This window comes from Chrysochloris asiatica, unplaced genomic scaffold (genome assembly GCF_000296735.1).
Source record: "Chrysochloris asiatica unplaced genomic scaffold, ChrAsi1.0 scaffold00011, whole genome shotgun sequence".
Taxonomy (NCBI): Eukaryota; Metazoa; Chordata; class Mammalia; order Afrosoricida; family Chrysochloridae; genus Chrysochloris; species Chrysochloris asiatica.
The window spans coordinates 15,175,689-15,180,921 of record NW_006408529.1 but is presented as its reverse complement, the minus strand read 5'-3'; positions in this window follow the sequence as shown (position 1 = coordinate 15,180,921).

The window sequence follows — 5,233 nt, the reverse complement described above, 5'->3', positions numbered from 1 at the left end:
TTTTTTAAAAAAAAAATTGTTAGTGGTGTTTTTTAAGATGACATCTTCAGTAAGATTTGAAGTTTGTGACCTTCAAGGAATTTGTAAATTTCATTTATGTTGTCAAGTTTATAAATAGCCTTTTAGCTTTTTAATACTGTAGAATCTGGAGTTGACAACTACACTCTTATTCCTGATGTTGGTAATGTGTGCCTTTTCTCTTTTATTCCTGATAAATCTGCCCATACTTTGTCAGCTTTAGTCACCTTCCCACAGAACCAGCTTCTATTGTCATTGTTTTTTCACTTTTGTTTTCATTGACTTCTACCCTGATTCTCAGTTGTAGTCGCTTTGGGTTTCCTTTACATTTCTGTGTCTAGTTCTTTAACGGAGGTGCTGAGGTCATGCTTTGAGACTTTTCTTCTTTTCTAATATAGGCATTTAGTGCTATCAAGTTCTCCCTAAGCCCTGTGTTAGCAGAATCTCACACCATTTGATATGTCTGCTTTCATTTGAATTCAGTTCAAAATACTTTCTAGCTTCCTCTTTGATTTATTACTTGACCTATGAGTTATTTAGTGTCCGATAACTTGGGGATTTTCCAGAGATCATTCTATCGCTGACTTCTAATTCAATAACATGCTATTGAGAAATGCAGTCCAAATTTATAGAATCTTGGGAGAATAGATTTTAGGGACTCCTGGGAGTCTCTGCCATTCTCTCACTTATTGTTAAGTTAACTCACATTAAGTCAGTTCTGACTCATAGCAACCCTGTATAGGCTTTCCTATGAGTAGCTTGAACCACGGACATTGTGGTTCAAACAGATCTTGAGTCTAGCACATTTACCCACAGCACCACACCAAGGACCATTATTTAGCCTACCACTGAAGTTAATGATATGCCACATCCTGTGTTCATCGTTTTCTATGCATCATCTGTAATCCTCACAGCAATCTTATCATAGAAGGATAATATTCAATGTTGTTGATGTTAGCTGCCTTTGCATTGGCCCTTGACTCGTGGTGGGTTGGACAATTGTGCTAACAGGGCTTTCATTGGCTGATTTTCAGAAGTTGATCCCTAGGCATTTCTTAAAAGCTCTGCTGAAACCTCAATACAAGTGTTACATTGTGTTTGCAGATACGAAATCTGAAGCTCAGAGACATTAAATGACTAATAGGGCTGCATAGTCTCTAAGGATACAGAATTCAAAGCCAAATGTGCCTGAGTAAAGCTCATATTCCTGCAATAAATCTCTACACCCCATTTTATAGATTATAACCATCTAGGTGTTCACTATCACTCATGTCTTAAGAGTCTGCAAAGACATATGATCAACCATGGTTTAACTACATGAGCTAGTGACTCCCTGTTTTTCAGTAAACACTGCTGGGAGGCTTGTTTTCTGCTTTCTTCTTGCAGCCATAGTAACTGTTGTAGGGTAATCCATGGTTACGAGGCCCCTCCCCTGTAATAAGGTTTTTAAAAACCCGATGTCACAACCAGGACAAACTAGAAAAGTCCTTTTCACCGAAGTAGACTCCTTTAAAATTATGGTGTTTGAGACGAGATTTGTATGACCAAGTGTACCCCTTCCAACTACTATGGAAGGAATAATTCACAAATAGATATCTATCTCTATTTTGGAATATGACGAAGCAATAAAGATTAGTGATATTGTGGATGAAATACTTGTTGGTACAGGGTCTTTGTTGTTGTGAAATGCCATGAAGTCGGTTCTGGCTCATAGCAACCTTGCGGTTCAAACCGACCTTGAAGCGCCATTTTAGAGATTAGAAAGTTGAAATTTAGAAAGCTGAGCTCTGTGTCAAAGCTGTTAACCCGCAGCTCCACACAGGACCTTTAAGTGGGCTATATTATATAATCTTTGTAGCTCCTTAAGGAAGTAGGGCCTAATATTAGTGTCATTTTGCAGATTGTTATTGTTGTTAAGTGCCATTTACAGATTAGAAAGTCAAAATTTAGAAAGCTGAGCTCTGTGTCAAAGCTGTTTCTCAGTACATTATGAAGCTGGGCTTTGAACCCACTATGTCTGATTCTAGACTCGTGTCTGTGCCATAACACTCTTGCTAATCTATCGTATGTTTAATGTCTTACTGATGTTAGCCCCCAGTTCATGGTGACTCCACACAGAGTAGGATTGGACCATTGTAACCCATAGGGTTTTCATTGGCTGAATTTTTGGAAGTATGAGAGTTAATCAAAAAGTACTACAACAAAATCGTAGAAGCCTTTGATAAACAGTAATAGCAAAATGGAAAGCATTGTTTCTTGACATAGCTTTCATCTACATCTATATACTTTCTGAAGGAAGTGTTGTTATCTCTCTAACCCTTCCTACCCTGCAGAGTTCTGCATTCTTTTGTTCATACCATGTTGAATAGGCAATTTGGGCATTCTCAAGGAACTCAAATCGTGTTCCTTTTCAGTGTTCTTTGAGCTTGGAGAACAAAAATAAATTTATAGGCTCAGGATTAAGGCTATAGGATGACTAGAGTAAGGTTTCCCAATGAAATTCTCATAGCAGAGCCCATGCCACCCTCATAGAATAACCAGGTGCATCCTCCTGATGGAAACAAAATTCCTTGGCACGACTCTCACGGCCTTTTTCTCACCAATGTAGCTTTCAATTTTCTTAAAACTTCTTTCTAATAAGCCCCTGTAATTGCCCTGTTTCCTTTGAGAAAATCTATCAAGAATATCCTTTTGGAATTCTAAAATACAGTCGCCACAAACTTCTGAGGTGACCTCTCTGCCTTGAGTTGAACTGGCTTGGCAGATCTCCTCAGAAGCCATTATTTTGAACCTTGTTTTTTTAAAGACATCTAATAAGTTCTGCATGAAGCTATAAGATAAGTATTGGACTGCAAGGTTGGTTTGAGCCACAAGGTAGGCAGTTCAAACTCACTAGTTGCTCCTTAGAAAAATAATTCAAATGAATTAAAAAATAAGATACCAAACTGTAAAAAAAGAAACCTAAAACTGAACAAGCAAACAACAACCCCAACAATATTGTTGTTGTTAATTGCTGTTGAGTCAGGTCCGACTCATAGCGACCCTGTATTAGGTTTCCCAGGAGCAGCTGGTGGGTTTGAACTGCCGACCTTGTGGTTTGCAATTCAGTGCTGATTCTATACCACTACACTGTAGAGGGTATCAAAGAGAGTTTGCATACTCTTTAGTGAAAGTATGATTTGATTCAATCATTACAGAATTTTGAAGTCCCCGACTAACATATTAGAGTTACCAGAACCACACTTATTACCATTTAAAAAAAAAATCTTATCATATAATTTGTTGATGTTATCATTCTCATGCCAAACCCTAAAGACAAATAAAGATCAGATTTATAGAGATAATGATAATAAAAGGCAATAACAATGAAAAAAAACTTTTAAGTGAGGTATTTGACTTAATTCAGGGCCTACTTATGACCAAGTTATATATATTATATGAGGAGCTTCAAAAAAAATCGTGGAAAAATGGAATGAAAAGATCATAGAATTCTTCTACAAACTTTTTGAAGTCCCTTCATATAAAGGTATCTGGTGGTGCATTGCTTCAGCACTCTGCTGCTAATGGAAAGTTCAATAGTTGGAACCCACCAGCAACTCCATAATAGGAAAGACCTGGAAATCTCCTCTAACTGGGGGCAGGACTAGTTAAACACATGGGATTACTATGGGATGAAAATCAACATGATGGCTCCCAATAACAACAATATGTTGTGCATATATTTGTACACATCTTTTTACCCAGCAACTAAGCTTTCACAGTCATAACTTAAGGAGATAATTAAGAATGTATGGCCAAGAAACTTGAAATATGCTCACTCAGTCTCACTAGAAATAATGGATGGGCAAAATGTTGTCAGTGATGTGTGTGCTGTCGAGTTGGTTCCAACTCATGGTGACTCTGTATGGATTTCTGAGGAGCAGCTAGTGGATTTGAACCGTCATCCTTGTGATTAACGGTCCAGTGCTTATCCTACAGTGCCAAACGAGGACAATAAAATACCATTTTTAATCAAATTAGTACAACCTAGTAATCAAATTAGTAGAAATTTGATCATACAAAGTGTCATTTAAGTGTGTTCTCTGGTCAAGTGTGATGTGCAGCCATTTTGGTGGGCAATTTGGTTTTGTTGTTGTTATTAAGTGAGTTGAGTCAAAGCCCCTCTATAGTGTTTCCCAGGAATGGTTGTTGGGTTTGAACTGCCAACCTTGCAGCTAGCAGTCCAGTACTCATTTTACAGTGCTACACTCTGGACAATTTGTCGGTAGCTGTTAAAATTTTAAATGTGCATTTTCAATGTCCCAGAGATTCCATTTCTCTGAGCTTACCCAGAGGAACATTTGCACATGTGTTATAAGGAGAAGTCATAATGTAACACTGTCTCAGAAACAAATCCATGACAGCCTAAATACATATCAATAGGGAAATATTGAAGCAAACAGTTGTTTATCCTTATTATTGACTCCTATATAACCATTACAGAGTTACATTAGGTTCTTTATGCTTCAAATTCTGTTGTCATAGAGCATGTTACAGGATCCCTGGTACATGGTGAGTTAAACACTGCTGTGCTAAATGACACACTGTGACACCAAGACTTCTGTAACATCTTGGCACTCAAAGATCAGCATCAGACTATGCACCACAAGGTCTGCAGTTCAAGCCCACCAACTGCTCCTCAGAAACCCTGTACAGGATTACTAATGAATAAGAACCTACTCAACGGCACTTAATAACATGACGGTATAGTTCTAAACTCATGATTAATGGGGACTTCGGTCTTATCTGTATTGTTTCAAGTTTTTACCAAAATTTGTGCTCATTCATTATAGATACAGTTTTATAATATTCAAAAGAATGGTTGCCAAGATTTAGTACCACTCATACTTATCAAAGCATTATTTGGAGCAGTAAAAATTTGGAAATAACCTAACTGTCCAACAGCAAGGGAATTATGGGAGATCTCATGATAGATTGCAACATAACCAGTAAATAATACTCAGAAGTTGACTAAATCATAAGAGGAAATATTCACAAAAATAACAAGGGAAAAACTAGATTGCCAAACAATATATACATTATTAATTCCTTGTCAACAGATGGATAAAAAGTAGAGATAACAGATTCCAAAATCTGAGTTTGCTAGCCAAAAGTCTTAATAAAGTTTCAGCAATATTCAAGTAGCAGACATTGGTGGTTCAGTGGTAGATTTCTC